The sequence below is a fragment of the Arvicanthis niloticus genome, chromosome 7, assembly GCF_011762505.2.
Source record: "Arvicanthis niloticus isolate mArvNil1 chromosome 7, mArvNil1.pat.X, whole genome shotgun sequence".
NCBI lineage: Eukaryota > Metazoa > Chordata > Mammalia > Rodentia > Muridae > Arvicanthis > Arvicanthis niloticus.
Window position 1 is genome coordinate 72,254,313 of NC_047664.1, and position 19,356 is coordinate 72,273,668.

Sequence of the window (19,356 nt, forward strand, 5' to 3'; positions counted from 1 at the left end):
CTGTTAAAATATTCTGATATGTGTCAGCATTTTTAACATTAAAGTTTTCATAACTAATTTTAACATTTCATCTCTTTACTTTTTTTCTAAGTTAAATACCATATGTTATTAATTATGAATATTGTAACTGTATCTAAAAAAAGCCAACCTGGTAAAAGCATTCATCATTTGTAATAAAACAAATATCACTCCATTCCCTGTCCTCTGTGAACAGACTGTTCACTGTACCCATTTGTGAATAATCATTTTATATATGCCTATCTTCTTCCGGTATAAATCTGGCCCTTTAACATTCAATTAGAGTTTAAGTGAAAGTCCCACATCTCTCATTATGAAATAAGCAATTAACCTTATATTTAACAGAAATCAAAATAAAGAAAATTACTTCTTGAATTTGAGAACATATCAGTAAATTAAATTAATTAACAGTATAGAGTGGGGTAAAAATGATGGCAAGAATTCAAGGAAGAATTTGCCTCCTCATCTGTGACTACAAATACTCTCCAATATTCACAGGACCCTAGGAAATCACAAAACTACTTTTCATTTAAACTCTTCAATGGTAAAAATGATTTCATATTTAGTTAACTTGTTAAAATAATTTTAATGAATACATTTTATGTGTTCAATTTTTTTTCAGTTGAGAAGAGATATGGAAAAACCCAAATTTCTTCCCACTCTAGAATCTCCAGGTTGTGGTCCCCAACTAACAAGAAGGAGGTTCTCCTAGTCTCCATATGGCTTCCAACTTAATACTCATTTCTTAATGAACAAGATTTATGTGCGGATGAAACGGCATCTACTTCCTCTCCATCTTCTACCATACCCTCTAGTAAAGTGAGTTATCTCCCACAAATGGAAGACTTGCAATCAATGATTTTTGACTGGTTTAATTTATAAATTCAGAAAATAAAATGTCATGCCCTTCTATTAGGGAGATGTCTTTTCTTGGGTAATAATGATTGCAGGAGGTTGTCTTCATTTTAATGTCTTGCAAAAGCTACAGCCAAGGTAAACTACTGAGTTCAACAGCCCGTTTCCTAAGCAGTGACCTCACAAAGTTCAGGATGTTTGTTTTAGGAACTTCTGTCTCCATCTTAGCTCTAATAGCATAAGTAAGTATGTAAATGTGAATAGTCTCCTTAAAGTCTTTGTTCTTCTGGGATGTCTTCTGACTTTTAATAAGGTCCATAGTTATTCTTTATAGAACATGGTTACTTGCTATTTGTGTTTATTGTCTTGCTTGTTCCTTGATTATTTGCATCTATTTTATTGCTAGTCCCACAACCTAGAACTGACCTTAATATTTGTATGCAATTAAAATGGCATAAAAGCAAAAAAAGGAGGGATAGGGAGTTCTAGAGAGGGGAAATGGGAAAAGAGGATGACATCTGAAATGTAAATAAATAAAATATCAAATAAAAAAAGAACATAGTTACTTGCATCTGTAGGTTGGATGTTATCTAACAATAGGTATCTGCAAGGTGACTGAAGATATCAGGTTGATTATGTTCTATTTTACCTCTATGAAAACCCTGGCTCATTTTCACCTCTGCTTCTGACATTAAGGCAAAACTATCTTTTCCAAAATTTTAATACATCTGTGTAAAGAAATTAATTTGGAGTTTTCTAAAAAGAAAATGGATGTGTAAGACAATCTATAATATCTATATGTGTTTGTAGAATTGTTAACGATTTCAAATTTATTGAAACTTTTTACTGCACCATGCCCACAATTTTTTAAATATTAAAAGGATAAGTCTACACTTGGTTCTATTGTTTGCAAGTCTACATACTCTAACTAAATGGCATCCTAAAATAATTAAAATAGGCTAATTGTAACTTTGTTTTGCCACTTTCAGCCTTTGAGTTTTTATGGTTCCTTAATGTCGTTCGTAGCGGTTTAATTTCTACATGCTTCAGTGGTTCTAGCTAATGTGTGTCACAAAGCTGTTGGGAAGGGAATGACCTGAAAACTGTCCAAGTCACTGAACGAAGAGCAACTTTGAATGGAGAATTAAATTTCAGAGACTTTCACAGAGAGGGTCAAATGAAGGTCTCCAAAGCATCCATGTAAATTTACCTGGCATCAATATTCCCAATGTCACCTATCATTATAATTTGTGTGTAATAATTTAACTGATACATAAAATTTAAAAAATATTTATATTTAGTGAGGTAATATAGAAGGTTATCACATACATATAAATTATGTAATCAGGTTAAACATGTCTGCCTTTTCAGATATTTATTACTCTTTATGGAAAATACATTCATAAATCCCTTTTTAGAGTATTTTGAAATACAGCTTATACATTCACAGTCTTAGTACACTATGACTTAATGGTGGGTCTTAGGGTATAGAAGCTATATTACTGTGTGTATCTTGTTGTTTGTCCCAGTTGTTTCTTTGTAGCATAAAATACTGTGAGACTTCTAACTTTGGTTCTATTGGTGATCATTCACATAATAGCTTCTCATCACGAAGCTCTAATATTCTCCCTCAACAGTGGTTGCAAAAACATGGCTAAACAGAGGTCTTTCCTTCTCGTGAACCTCCTGTAAGTAGCTTCAAGATTGAATCCCTCACTCTGGTTTTCAAGGCTATCTTTTATCTGTCCTTGTCTTTTCTTGTATTATCATCTCTCTATAGAAATCCACACCAGAAATGTGTTAAAGATTCAAGTTTGCCCTATCAAAAATTATAACTGGAGTTAGAACAAAAGCATCAAAGCTGTAATCTGTGAGCCAGGAGTGGCCTTCAGACTGTTCTTCATAACCTGTGGGAATATAGGAGAGTCTGGTACCTAGAAACGTTGACTCTTTTGTTATAACTAAAATATAGTCAGTGTGCTTGTCTTGTTACAAAATTTGTATTTAATCATTATCATTGCATACCTGTGCACTCATTTTAGTATCATAGACATTTTAATCAAGATTATCTTTTAATTTTCAGGCTAATAATATTAACTAAATTAGGAAAATAAAAAAATTGTTCTTTATTCATAACTCAGTTTTAACCATAGTTATGCAAACAAATTTCAGTGGCTTGGTGTTGGTTTTTGGTTTTGTATTTTTCTCTTTGGAAGATGATTTAAGGAAACATAACTTTTAAAACTACAAGAATTAGTCATAACAAAACTGTGGCACAGAAAGTAATTCTGAATCAACAACAAAAGTTTGTATTCATTAACTATTAAGTGTCTTCTTCCCTTTATTAAGTTTGTTTAATATTGCTTTTAAGTTCAGAACATAGAGATGTTCAGGATTAAAAATAAATTCCCAAAGACAAGTTCATTTTATAGCTGACAGAAACAAAGGTATAATTGCTGGGTTTTGGTGAAATACCACTTAATAGACATTATCTTCAAGGAATGGGTCAGGCTGCTTCAAGAAGATAGCTCAGATATGCCTTTAAATGGCACAGAGATAAGAAAGCCATAACTAGAGATTACAAAGTACTTATATTAGAGTTAAACAAACGCATAGGTTTGTAAAGCAATTCCTCTAGGGTAAGGACAATTTTTTTTCACAAGAACTTCTTAACTTCATTCCCGAGACAGCACAATGGAATTTTCAGGTTGTAGAAATATTCAATTTAGTGTTCAAGTTCTGAGTGGGAGTAGGATGTGTTGGTGGATTTACAAAGGCAAGAGGGTATTCTGCAGTCATCATCCAGATTTAGAAACCTGCCTTAGCATCAGTCTGCACATTTCTCACGTCACTGGAACACTTGGATACTTAAGAAAGAAGTATTACGTGGCTTAATAAAATGTATGAGTCACAAAAAACTTAACATGTCAAATTTGAAAATATTCTATTTGTGTGTGTGTGTGTGTGTGTGTGTGTGTGTGTGTGTGTGTATGTGTAAGAGAGGGTGTGTGTGTGCATGTAGGTGTGTGTGTGTACATGCATGTATGTGTGTGTATGTGTGCGTGTCCTCATGCATGAAGAAGATTCCTGAAACTGACTGTAAAAGCTCTATTTGCTTTCTACCTCATAATTATTTGAGACAAGGTCTCTTACTGGACCTGTTTATGGATTTAGACTGGTTAGCCCTTCATTTGTATCTGTCTCTGCCCCTGAAAGATTATGTGAAAGCTGCCACAACTTGCTGTTATAGGCTATCAATAATAAAATTGATATTCAAAACGTGTGTACTGAAGTGTAAAATATCAGTACTCTTGGATATATAAAAAAGCCCAATATTTAAAGCTGCAAACTGATAATGCAAAGAGATTATTAGTCAGGAACTTTTGATATTTTTAGTGATATTAATGTTTTCATATAAAAAGATCTTTGATGAAAGCTAAGAGATTAGGTTTACCTTTCTTATTTTTTCTTACCTAAAGGAGGAATATTGAATTATTTTTATAAAACATTATTATGTGAGTTATAGTTCAATAACAACCAGTTATTAGGCAATAAGTTATTGCTGTGAAAAGTTCTAAAATGCAGTATTAAAACTTGATCTAATGAATTGAATTCCTTTTCCATCAAATAATGTCCACATATCGGTTATTATTGGCACCTAAAAATCAATCTTTTTCATCATGAATTTAGTTAAATATCATAATTAACGATGGTCAGTTTTAAAAATTCTGTGTAAAGTTAGAATAAAGTTCTTGACCATACTGAAAAAAAAAAAATCACTTCTTGAATATCCATCAACACATCTTTGTGAGACATCTTTCTTTCTGACTTTAGAAATAAAGTAGTTTAGATGTATTTTTCATCAGGCATTGTACTTACATCAAACTGTGTCATGTCTGGAAAGAGGGCTACCTACTAATTCCTTTCCACTTTCTGCTGCTGTTGCTGCACTGCCCCCTCAACTACAAAGCCCCCTTCCTATTGGTTGTGCACAATAGGTTGATATACCTAACTAAATTGTCAGTTCATAAATCCAGTCACATATCTACACTGCTCGAATGTTTATCCCATCTGTTAAATGTTCCTATTGTCCTTAAAATCAGTATAACCACTAATGACACCACAAATGACTTGACTTTTAAGTGATGCTTAAACACTAAGATATGAACTCTGAGGTTTTTTTTTGATTTAATGGTTGTCTCTGAATGGCTTTAAAACCAGACATAACATGTTTCTGTTTGAAACCCAGTCTTTCATTACATTTAACCTGATTAAAAATCCTCTTCCTTCTGAGATGGTGACTCTTACAGTTTGAATAAGGAAAGTCTCCTATAGATTCTTGAGCACGTCACCCCATTTGGTGTATATGGAATGAAAGAGTGTTCAAGGGTTCTAAAGAATTTTCTGAGATTATTATTTTAGAATCAGACTTCAAATGTGCATGAGAAAAAACAACAATGAGTATATCAAGCCATCATCTAAGTGAGTTTGTTCAATAAGAAAACCAAACTCTGCTTTAGGAAATACAGCTCTTGGATTTCACTTTTCTCTTGGTAGAGATTTTAGTACAAATGGTAAAGGGATGCCTCTAACAAGGAGCGAAGATTTCTCCAATGGCAAGAATGAAAATCAGACTGATCTCATTTTAGGTGTTGTTCTCTTATCTGGAATGTGGAACTGGAGTATCACCATAAGAGTTACAAAGTTCTCATAAGTGTATATAGATAAAAGCACTGAAACAGAAACAATCAGGCCAAATTCAGCAGAGAGCAGTTATAGCTCACAGGGGTTTTGTTTTGGGTGACAGTAAATTCAAATGAGAACCACACTAGCAAGTAGCCCCTTGCCTGTGGGGCAATATAACTATATTCAGTTATTCAGTACTGGGAAAGCATTTGACCTCAATTTTTCTGGCTTTTGTGGGAATAAGATAAGATTAAAACAATTTATAAAGATAGACTCAAACCTATGATAAAATAGAACATTATGTGGGCATATATTAATTAAACTAAAAGCATAGAGTATGACATTGAACTGTTCAGTTAAATCAATAATCTAGTGCCTGTTTGTGGGTATAAAAGTCTGACTGCCGTCTCTTTCCAGGGCACAGGATGCTAAATTTAAAAAGGTAAATGTGTGTCATAATTAACAGTAATATCTTAAGACATTTGAGGTGGTGATAGTGTCTTTTGTAACCTTACTTTACAAGGACATGTGTGATTAAATGTTTTAATTGTCTGCAAAGTTGCAGATTTTCAGAATTTTATACCTTGAGGGAAACATTTCTTTTCTTTTTACACATTGGACTGCTATTTTCAAAAGAAGATAGAAGATTCACACTGAACCAGACAAATAGGTTTAGGTTAATTGTCTGAAATTCAGTGGCAGGCCATATCTCCGGTCCTGTCTTTATTTGGGACATCCTGTCTCTAGGATAAGAAGCTGTAACACTTGACTGAGCACAATGCACTATACTAACCACATACTCTGAAGTATAGTTACTGTTCACTCAGCTCACGCCCATGGTTTTCCAGGTGGTCAAAGTATCTGGGAAACAATGACTTTCTGATTGTTTCTGACAAATAACTAAGAATTGGAGGTGTGATAACCGACATTGGTAAAATATACCAGAAGGCACAGGTTTGGGTCCACTCTTAGATGTCTTTCATAGCCATATTGCATTGTAGCATGAGGCTTCTATAACCCAAAGCACACATATGAGTCTATGTGAGAAGAGTCACAGAGGAGACCAGTATTCTGGTAACTGAGGAAGAATCAAGTAACCTATTAATGTCATCACATTTATTGTTGGTCCTAGTTTCTGTCTCTAGTAATAAGAAAAATTGAGATGGTGCCAAAGTCTGTCCAGAGGACATATTCACAATAACATACACCTATAGAGATGCTTCTGATTGAAAAGTGCCCCAAACATTCCTCAAGGCACATGCTAGGGGAAACCATCACAAATGAAAAAACAAAAACAAAAAAATCCTTTAAAAAAAATCCAAAATTGAATCGAGAATGAACATATACTACAGACAACAGAAAAAACATGGAGCTCAGATACATGAATTATTACATGTATGTATATTTTCAAATTATATATCCTGTTTACAGAAGTGATGAGCTTGAAGTAAGAGAGGAAAAATATAAACTATATTTTTAAATGGATTTAGTTTTGCCATTACCAGAATGAAATACTGGCATTTCTCTATTCTTTTTTTTTTTAACATCACATAATTTTTTCTATTATATTATATTTTTATTATTTATAAACAATTTTTAAAATTAAATATATTTGATCATATTCTTCCTGTCTTCCAAGTCCTCTCATATCCTCTCCCATTCCTTACGAACTAAACTTTAAATTCTTTCTAAAAAAAAAATTATCAAAACCCAGTATAATAGCAAATTCTGCAAAACTAAGAGAACATAATAAACCACACCAAAACCTACAACAACAAAAAAGAAACCCCTTGTAACAAAACAAAAGGAACAGTTGACCATCATATAATTGACTACAGCACAGGTTTTTTGTTTGTTTCTTTGTCTGTCTGTCTGTCTGTCTGCTTTCATTCTTCTAATTTTTACTATGTTCAGCATAAACCTGTTGGTGTATCTGTACATATCATGCTACTATAGTAAAATACTCATGGCTTGTCAAATTTACAAATAGAAGAAATTTATTTACTCTAAAATTCTAAAGGCTTCAGGGTCATAGTGCTTGATGAAGAATTCATGACAGATGATATCAAAGCACAGACTCAAGTGTGAAGGGAAATTATTTTATCAGACAGGAAGTTACAGGGGCTGGGGAGTGTCCTTTCTTGTTCTTTTATGACTACCTTCCCATGAGAACTAACTTAATTCCTTTCAAAAATCCCTCTGTAGTGGCCTATAGACCTCCATCTAGTGCCCACTACCTATAGCTCTCACCTCGATACCACAAAGGTAAATGCCCAAGCCTCAAACCTCTGACACAGGAACCAGGGAAGTTGGATGGAGAACTACATCCAAACCAAAGCACCTTCCCATGCATTTCTTTATTTCTGCCCCAAATATGATACAGGACAAGAAATTGTGCTAAGGTAAACTCAGCAAAGAATGCCAATGCACATGAGAGCTATGGAATCTGAAGTGGACACTTCAAGCCTTCTCAGAGAAGAAGAGGAGTGGGGTATTGGAGGGCTGAGTAAGGGCACAGGAGGAAGGGCTATGATCATGAAATAAAAGGAATAAATAATAGATTGATGATAGATGGATAGATTGGTAGGTAGATAGACAGACAGACAGACAGACAGACAGACAGACAGACAGATAGATAGATAGATAGGTGATAGACAGAGAGATAGATGGAAAAAAAGATTGTCAGTGCATAAGTAAACTTCAGCAAGCTAGTGGGTTTTTTTTATTGAATCCTGTGGTCATCACAGCTGAGTTCTTTTCAGAGAGGACTGTGTTTATGACCATGATTATTTAACTCCTTTCAGATGCAGAGACATGAACCACCATGATGACCAAAAGTGACAAAACAGGCTATTTACTATCCCTAGTATGTAGGTTATAGAACCCTGTAGTATGTCTAAACAGCAGTGACTTGATCAGAACATCTCTCAATAGGGTGACAGAAATCTCAAAATATCCTCTGCCTTTACAGTTGAAGGCTGATGGTAGGGAGGCAGCAAGTGTGTGCTTTACTGGACTCAAAATTGATGTATCTCTATGGAAATTCATAGGAGAAATGGAAAAAACAAAACAACCATGATCATCTCTTCAGAATATGCAGCTCTGAGAATGGGAATGGGGGTCCAGTGAGGGTAGCACAGCATGGGGATCGTGAAGCAGAGGCTGTGTATGTGTGTGAGTACATGCACATGCTAGCACATACACACACAAGCACATGAACACACACACACACACACACACACACACACACACATGCATGCACATACACACATATGCCAGTGTTAAAGAAAACATTTTTGGAGCAAATTCCAATAGAAGTCATTGTGAGTGACTGGCAGTCTTCCATTTTCTATTAATCAAGGGCTCCACTGTGACAGGAAGCCTGTCATCAGGGTCTGATGACAGTTCCTCTTTGGCATGGAGAAAATAGACCGCAACCTTGCTTTTCTGATCATGTACTCTTTACAACTTCTACTGTGGGGTGTCACCAAAATGATTGCCTAACTGATTACTCTCATTGAACTGCAATAATCTGTAACCAGTAGCTACAACTTTTTAGAGGATTCAGGGTAATCTATTCAAAGTATGTGTTTTGGTGAAAACATTCTAACCAAACCTTGTGTCATTAGCAGAATTGGAACTTGCCAGTAGTGTCTATTATTAGTTCAAGATTAATAAAAAAAAAAAATAATAGCATGTTGGCACAGTTGGCACAGCAGACATTTCTGAAAGAAAGCTTGGATTATCTGGAATGAGAAGAGAGATGGTAGCTTGTTCCTTAACCAGCAAAACATTTTTAGATAAACCAAAAGGGGCTGCAGGAAACACACAAGTTAAAAACCTTCTCACTATCTCTAGCCCATTAGAACCACTCACTATCGTACCAATGAAGATATTTACTTTGTCCTGGGAAGCACTTTTAAATATGCATTAACTGGAGGCATAAAAATTATTTTTATATGTATTTTTTAAAAATCTATTGGAGACTCTAGTGAAAGACTTAATCTAGCTAGCCAAAGAATATGTGTGGAGAGTCTTTCACACTAAAATCACCCCCATATCATGAACCTATCCTGAGTCCTCTACCACTGGAAATGCTAAGACTCCCAAAGTTAAATCCCTTAAAAAAATGAAGCAAAAATAAAATGTCTTTGCAATCTTTAGCAAGGGATATATCTGCTGAAATGTCTAAGAGAATTTGGAGAATTTACACAAAGCCTTTATTGAAAAATAATTGGAAGCCACCCACGGCATGCTATAAAAAAAAATCCAATTTTCCATCCTTTTTAATTCTGACAGTGTTAGCTTTCTTGTCTGCAACACAGAAATTGAAACATAATAGATTTTGCCCAGTGTTTAACAATATAAGATTTTTGTTATATTACTGAGTCCTTATTCTTATTCTCAGAAAATATCTAGAATTTCCACTAAATAATTAAATCTTTTTATCGCTCACATACTCATTTTTACAACTTGAAAACCATCAAAAAAAATCAGCTTACATCAACTATTACCTTGCTGTAAATAAATTAAATTTTATTTTTTGTAGGTTTTTATTATGTCAAAGTCACATGTTCACAGAAGATCAATAACAGCCTGGGTTAAAGAAAATGTCATGAAAACCTCTGTAAGTACATAGGAAAGAATACTGCAGGTACATATCTCATGAGTCCCATAGACTGGAAAAATACTTTATATATCATATACACATGTATGTATGTGTTATTTTTGTAATTTTAAAATGTACTATAGGATTTGCAGAAATGAATACATGTATTACTCCTTAAAAATATGGTCAAGTTCCATAAAAAATTAAAAATATAAATATATGTCTTTGTCAACTATTACATACATTTTATAAATGAATACATAACTTTATTTGTACATATCTGAAACACATTAAAAATTTTCACAATTTTATTCAAGTATTTAATATAGTTAATTCTGAATGAAAATAATATATTCATGATATATGAAACAGTGATTGCATATGCACACATTCAGAATATGGAGATTATATGAGTAGTTCTAACTCTGCGGTATACACAGCTGTGAAGTCATGCTATGCATGTGGTGATGAACTTTATGTGTCTGTTGCTCTCTAGTATGAAGTAAGCATTACAGTGTAGTTTACCAGGCTGCACATTAGATTCCCAAGAACATTAGAAATCATTTAACCATTTGACACTTCTCGCCCTCTCACACTCATCCCTCAGTCTCTAGCCACTTACAAATGCTAGTCTCTTCGGATGTTTCCAGATGCTGGCCTTCTCTAAGCCTTCATATTGGGGGTAGACATTTTATCTAACTTGGATTGTTTTACACAGCAAATGTTCTCTGGATTCTCCTTGTGTTCACAAAAGTCATACTTTCCTTTTTTTTTTGCCTCTTTCAGAAGTAAATAATGTGTCCCTGTGTTTATATTTATCATGTTTCAGACATGAATTCTGTTTATTTTAGTCATTATGACACTCATGAAATAAATATTAAATGCAAACAGTTCATTGTGGATGAGGACAGTGTTGTGATTATTGCTCTTCAAACACAATGAGGACAGAGTTGTAGGATGCTGTTTCCAAAAACCTGAAAGAGAAGATCCATCCTCAAAGACTATGTATTTATTTTATGTCTGCTTGGTTTAAGGCAATAATTTCATTGCCTTTGCATACTCACCCAATACTAGATTTGATGAACCACACAGTGACCTAATTTGCTGTTCAATCAATTAATTAATTAGTTTACTTACTTACGTATTTATGGTTCTAGTACAACCTCAGTTGTTTCCCACTCTTTTATCCTCCCATGAACAATAGCAAGGAATTTTGTTTCTTCATATCCTTGCTAATACTTGTTTTTCTTCAACATTTTATAACAGGTTATCATGTGATAGCTCATACATTTATTTGAATTTCTCACATGACTAATGATTAAGGTTTCAAGAACTTATTGGCTTTTTTTTTTTTTTTTTTTTTGAGGAATGTCTATTCAGATCTTTCTGAAAATTATTAAAGCTTGTCATTCATTTTCTTGCCGGTGATTGTCTTCCTCCATGTACTTTGGATATTAATTCCTTCATGGACTGATATTTAACAGATGTGTTCTATGCTGTCGATTGTTTTCCCGTTGTACTGATTTGTTTCTTTGCTGTACAGAAGCTTCTAAGTCTGATATACTCCCACTCATTTTTTTTGCTTTTGCTTTTGTGCCTTGTATATAATATCCAAAAGAAAGTCATTGTCAAAATGAGCTATGAACTTTTTGTATGTCTTTTTTTTTTCAGGATAACAAAAAGGCTTTCTTCTACAAAAGAAATGTATGTTACTTACTCAAGCAAAAAAAAAAAAAAAAAATCACATCCCACAGGGATCCCAGATTTTTTGTTTCTTAATACCTTACATGTTTTCTTTAAGGGAGTTTATCATTTCAAATCTTACTTTTACATTTTTGGTATATCAGGAGTAAAAGTTTGTCCTCTCTAGGAATTCCATTCCTGTGGCCGGCATTAGAGGTGATGAGAACAGACACACCCCTTATCTTTTCCAAATCTTCACAGTAAAGCTTCCAGACTGTCATTAGAACACGAACTTACCTCTCAGTTTATATGTGGCCTTAATGTGTTGAATGAAATGCATTACTTTTTACTATATGGTTGGGGACTTTTATCATAAAAGAAAGACATTTTATCTAATAATTTTAATAATATCTCAATAGAAATAATAACATTTATTTGTTTGTCCTATTATGTATCACACATATTGATATGCCTATTTTCACCATTCTTGAATTCTTGGTTATAATTTATGCTCCTCCCCAACACAAGAACTACAGATGCAGGTCACTATGCCTGCCTCTGGGGATCTGAACTCTTATCTTTATGTTTTTCCAGAAAGCGAGTTACCAACTGAGCCATCTCCTCAATGTATAGATTGATCTTTTATCATGTTAGTTACCCTCTTTGTATTTGTGACTGATTTTAACATAAGATCTATGTTTTCTGTGCTAAGTATGGTCATGTTAGCTGTCTTTTGGGCACAGTTTTTACGAGATATTTTCACCCCTCCCTTTTAGTCTACATATGAGTAAAGTGAATATTTTACTTTTATATTACTTTCATTTTAACATCTATGCCACAAATGCAAGGGCACCCACATTTGTAAAAGAAACATTACTAAAGCTTAAATCACACATTGAATGCCACACATTAATATTGGGAGACTTCAACACCTTACTCTCACCATGGACAGATAATTGAGGTAGAAACTAAACAGAGAAATAATGAATCTAACATTATGAAAAAGATGGACCTAACCAATATCTACAGAACATTTTACCCAAACACAAAAGAATATAACCTTCTTCTCAGTATTTCATAGAACTTTCTCCAAAATGGACCAAAACAAGCCTTAATAGATATAAGAAAATAGCAATAGTCTCTTATATGCTGTCATACCACCATGGATTAAAATTGGACCTCAATATTTTAACTGTAACATGTAATGTATATTAAAGTATTGACTGACCTCTATGGATATACAAATTCTCTTTTGGCAAATGTCTGTTTTGGAGTTCCATTGTTTCTTTTTTCTTCTTCTCATGGTATCTCTTTCCTGATGTAAAGCCTTCTGCAGTAGCAAGCATTGATTCCATAAACTGCATGTACTGTTTCTTGGTTGCAGGGTCTACATTCTTCAAAAAACTAACCTTCATCTTCTAGCAGCTATTAATTGCCAATGGCCCTAGGTTAGGGATGGGACTTCATACCCATATCCCCTCTCCATGCTGCGATCTGGTCTGTCTTGTGTTTTCACAGTCTTGTGATTGCTAACACAAACACTGTAAAATCATATGCACAGCACTCTTTGGGTAAACTGTCTTTCAGAGAGAGGTTATTTTTGTATCTATTTTCCCATTCTAACATAGTTGGAAATATTTCCATTGATAATTGTGATAATACCCTTATAGAGGCATAGAGGATCCTTTATATACAGTCAGTCTCTCTCCCTCTCTTCTTCTCTCCTCATCTTTTGTATTCATTTCAAGATAGTCTCTCACACTACTTGACTTGAATATAAACTTCAGTGCTTTCATGGAGGCCCTATAAACACCGTGAATTGGAAGACAGACTCTGGGTGTTCTCAATCAATAGCTCTTTCAAGTAAGCCTTTGATTCATTACTTCTATTCCTACCCAACCTACATTATTCATATATCCATAAGTAGAACGGTGTCCCCAAAAGATTTTGTGCTTCTTTCAACTCTTGCATTTTTCTTTGACTAATTTGCAGATTCTTAATAGCCAATAGTCACGTTTATGTTCTTCCTTCTACATAATTGCGCCTGCTGATCATAGTATATACATTGAATTTTTAATTTTGTCATTGCAATTTTCAGCTCTTGGATTTTCATTTAGCTCCTTTTAATGTTTTCTATTTCTTTACTAATCTTCTCATTCAGCACATTCTTTGTTACCTATATTTCCTTTACTTGCCTATCAGTTTTCTTGAATTTTAATGCCTAAAATGATTATTCTGATTTCCCCCATCCTCCAATTTTCCCAGTCCAAATCCTCTCATGTGTTCTACTCTTTCTCTCTCAGATTCATGATCTCTTCTTCAATTGTTAATGTACACACACACACAGAGACAGAGAGAGAGAGAGAGAGAGAGAGAGAGAGAGAAGGGGGAGGGAGAAAGGGAGAGAGAGAGTTTGCCCATATGTTCATATGATTATATGATGGATATATATGATTATATGATGGATATATATGATTATATGATGGTATATATGATTATATGATGGGTATATATGATTATATGATGGGTATATATGATAATATGATGGATATATATTTAAGGCTGTCACATGGATTTATATAACCCATCAGGAAGCTAGTTCCTAGAATCACCTGATTTTTATATTATCAGCAGTCACTGATTTATATTATTTAAAATTCTATTGCACATGATTTATAAATATAAAGTTGAATTTCTATGAGATTGGTCATTAAAACCCTGTAACTTCTTTTAGTGGCATTGTACTTACCAAATCCAGATGGTTCTGTGAGAACAAAATTTGAAAGCAGCATTTTAACAATAACAAAAATTCATGGTCAGCAAAGACCACCAACAATTTGTTAAATATAGTCATAATAAAAATATTAAGCCCCTGCAGGGGCAGGGTGACAAAAAATAAAGGCATACAAGGGCATGCCCAGACAAGTCCAAACAAGCCCAAGTGAGTAATGGGCTATCTGGTGTTTACTTTTCTCTCCCTCCCTTTTCTGGGAGGTCCGAGTTTCTGCAAGTTCTGCCAGTTCTGCAAGTTGCTGATGTTTGAAATATCCAATCATATGTAACCGTGCCAAATTTTCCCGCTCTCCCCAACCCCTACCAATAAATATCCCAAGTTCCCTGGGTCCAAGGCGTGGAACCTCTATCTCCTGTGTGAGATATGTTCCAGCCCGAGGGCCCTCGTCATTAAACCTCCTCTGCAATTGCATCAAGAAGGTCTCTCGTGTGTCCTTGGGGTGTGCAGGTCCGGACTTGGGTGAGGGTCCCCTTGCGGGGGGGTCTTACAGTTCATTATCCACAATCCAGGTAGCTTTTCCTTGGTTTCTGCATATTTGAAAGACCAAACACCTCTACTAGTCTTCCCATGTTGCTGGGGGTGGGGGGAGCCCACTGGCAGGCATGGGTGAGAGGGGAGAAGCAGCTTCTTCTTTCTTGTCCTCCTGTCAGTTCTTTTTGAGGCAGCCAGTCGGCAGGGGTAATCTCTTATGAGATTGGGGTAAGCCCTTGAGCCTTATAAGACTTTTAGGGTTGCTGTAATAAAAGTTTTAACTTATCTATGCTAGAATAGTTCACTTCCTATGCTACTGTAGCTGGCCTGCCATCCACGATCCTGTGCCCAGAAACTGCTGTTTCTGGCACTTCCATCTTAGCCCTAAAACTAGCAAGGAGTTAAGTAAATAGCCTTGTACTATCCTAAAAACTTCTGAGGGTGAGAGACTGCAGGCTAGGGTGATTAACACCTGCAGCCTAACAGCAGAGAATTAGGCAATATGGCCTTTGTTCTATCTCAGCAGGAACTGCTGGGCTCTAACTTGCTTCTGCTAGTCTCAGGTCGCAGAAAGAAAAGATACTTAAGAAAAGTTATATAGAGTTTATTACTAAGTGTCAAAAGTTTCCTATGAAAGCTATCTAAGGGGAAAAGCAGAAAGGTCCTAAGTGGAAAAAAGGAAAACTTCTTTTCTATTTGGGAAAAGGGAAAAAATTCTATTCTATCTCTATTTCTATCTTCTATTCTAATTCTCTATTAACTCTGTTCTAACCTAACTCGCTCTCATCTCTTTGTCCTCAGAACTTATACATCTTTCAGAATACATGGTCACATGTTATAAAGTTCATCACAAGTTCACACCAAAATTCAAATCATAAATTGAAATAGAAGTTTACAACGGAGAATGTTTACATGCATATCCATTAGTAGTAATTAGCTAGAAATTCATCACCTGTCTAGCTCCACAGGTTCACTGAAAGTTTGAAACTATAATTTAAGAAATTAGTGAAGTTTTGTATAGATAAACCCAGGCAATATTTTCTCTTCTGTCCTGGTACCTATAATAAATCATGGATTCACTTTAGTGACCTAGGTTAATTGTTTTACAACTTCTTGGAACGTGCTCTGAGCAGGAGAAGGTCTAGTTACTATCTCTGTCAGGGCAAATAACTGGTAACACTTGGGAGATTGGCAGAGTTCTCTTTGCAGTTTTGACTATGCATGAGGGATCTAATAGCAGTCCCGTTATAAAAGCTTAATAATCATTGATATAATTGTAGGAATTCTTATAGGATCATCATTAAGACTTAAGAAGTCATCTATTTGTCTAAATAGTATCACTACAAGACAGTACATCTTCGTGGATCTGCAGAGATCTGCTCCAAAGGGGTGTGCTATTGCTAAGTGATTGTTGCATATGTATAATAATAATAATAATAATAATAATAATAATAATAATAATGGGAAAAGCATATTAATAGGAATCTTTCCAAAAATCATGTCTTCACAGCCTTGCTGAATGGAGCACACTCTTCACACATTATATAATAATCCGAAGCAAGCATTTCAGGATGATCATCTGCTAATTATTAGATTGTCCCATTATGGCTCCTGATACTTATGTTACTTATGGGAGACAGCACTTTTTCCTGATTCTGAAGCTGATATGATTGAGGGTTCTAGCAAGTGAAAGAAAAAAACTAGAGTGGTTTCTTGGTTGGAATGCCTATTATGTACAGGACATACACAGCCCTGGCCCTTTTCTGGTCCATGTGTACTCTGAATACCCACTCGGACATTGATCAGTGGAATCGGAGCTAGAATAAGAGTCCACTATAAGCACAGTAAATGGAGCCTCTGTTATCAGGTAAACAAGACGGTTTGAGTTTCCTCAGACTCTTGCAGAGCTCCTTCTTGGGTATACACTGGGCCTCTAGATAGACTGTGCTGGCTTCAGACAAGTTAGAAAAGTGACAAAATGGAATCCAGGAATGACTTCAGGATCTACTGCCATGATTGAGGTCTGTGGGCTTGCCTCTAGGCATTATTGGCTATCGTTCCTTTGACATCATATGAATTCACAATGACTGTGACCTAAGATTTGCTATAGCTTTGTTCACAAGACCACTTTACAATCTACTGTGGTACTGCAATGAATATGTATTACAGAAAGATTAAAAGAATCATCCAAATCAAAATATAGAGTTAGGAGGAAATATTTGTAATATCAGTATACTTATAACTCCTGAACTTTTTTAAACAAATCATTTAAATTCCTCTTATTTTATTTGAATAGAAATTGTAAAGCAATATCCAAATATGCATAGGTTGGTTGTTTTTTGGTTTTGGGTTTTTTTTTTTTTTTAGCACATTTGATTATTTTTTTCTTCCACCATTCTTCTCTTTGAAATAGAAGAGGAAGCTTTGCTTTTCCCTGTAGACAGTTCACCAATAACTCTCTTAGCTTGTGGGCCACTTTAGTCTTTTGCTATCTAAATTCAAACTGTTAGCACACAATTTGCTCTAAATCACCAAACCCTGCTAGCCTATTTTCTTTTCCCACTTCTACCTGCTGTTTATATTTAACTTTGTTGCTTGTGATACCAATTCCAACTTCCTTTTCTCTCTACACTTGAAAGATTTATCTGCCAGAAAACTTGACAACACTGATCTTAATAAAAATTAAGGAGTTAGAAAGAAGACTGAAGGATCCATAGGGGTTTGTGGCCCCATGGGAAAAACAACAATACCAACCAACCAGAGTCCCAGAGTCTAAACCACCAGCCTGGGAGCACATAGGGAGGGGCCCATGGCTCCAGCTGTTTATGTAGGGGAGGATGGCATTGTTGGGCATAGGTGAGAGAGGAGGTCCTTGGTCTCAGAAAGCTGGATACCCCAGTGTGGGGAAATTTGAGGGTGGGAAGGTTTGGAGTGGGTGGGTGGGTCCATACCCTCATAAAAGCCGGAGAAGGGAAGATGGAATAGGGGGTGTCTGGGGGGAGGAGTGGGGAAAGAGGATAACATCTGAAATGTAAATAAATAAAATACACAGTAAAAATTAAGGTAAAAGATTAAAATTTGTTTTATATTTTAATTTATATAAGGGAAATAACCAGCATACAACAATATATTCTAGAAGATTATTGCTATCTAGAAGATTATTGTTATATACTTATTGTGGTGCTGATTTTATAATTATTTAATTAAAATGCAAAGAAAATAGAACTTAGACTGCAGACATAGGTTTAGTAAAGCACCACTACCCTTCTCCTACTTTGAATAATGTTGAATCTAATAAAGATGAAAAAAATTTATTCTTACCATGTTTAAGTCTTTAGCAATAATATACTGTGGTATGTGTGTGTGTGTGTGTGTGTGTGTGTGTGTGTATGTGTGTGTTTTGGGATTGTGAAATAATGTGCAGAAGGGTAGAAGTTAACATCAGGTGTTTTTTTCAATCCCTCTCTATGTTATTTGTTGAGTTAATGTCTCTTAATAAAACCTATAGCTTACTGATTGACTACACTGAGTGGCTAGCAGGTCCTAGGGAATCGCCTGTCTCTGCCTCTGCCTCTGCCTCTGCCTCTGCCTCTGCCTCTGCCTCTGCCTCTGCCTCTGCCTCTGCCTCTGCCTCTGCCTCTGCCTCTGCCTCTGCCTCTGCCTCTGCCTCTGCCTCTGCCTCTGCCTCTCTGCCTCTGCCTCTCTGCCTCTGCCTCTCTCTGCCTCTGCCTCTCTGCCTCTGCCTCTCTGCCTCTGCCTCTCTGCCTCTGCCTCTCTGCCTCTGCCTCTCTGCCTCTGCCTCTGCCTCTGCCTCTGCCTCTGCCTCTGCCTCTGCCTCTGCCTCTGCCTCTGCCTCTGCCTCTGCCTCTGCCTCTGCCTCTGCCTCTGCCTCTGCCTCTGCCTCCGTCTCCCTCTGCTGAGATTTCAGTTACACATTACATACCTAGCTTATAATGATGCTGTGAGTACAAACTCAGGTCCTCATTCATGTGCAACAAGCTCAGTACCCATTATTCAGTGAGCTGTCTCTTCCTCTCCCAAAAATCAAAGTTTTTAAGAAATTTTTATTGTACTTGCATATTTACTGGGTGTTTAAATGAGGAGTGTGAAGAGTATAGGCCTTCTACAGCACATGTGTGGAGGACAGAGGACAATTTGTATAAATGATTCTGTCATGCCATAATATGAGTCCCAGTGACTGAATTCAAGTCATAGGTTCTAATGCCAACACCCTCACCTT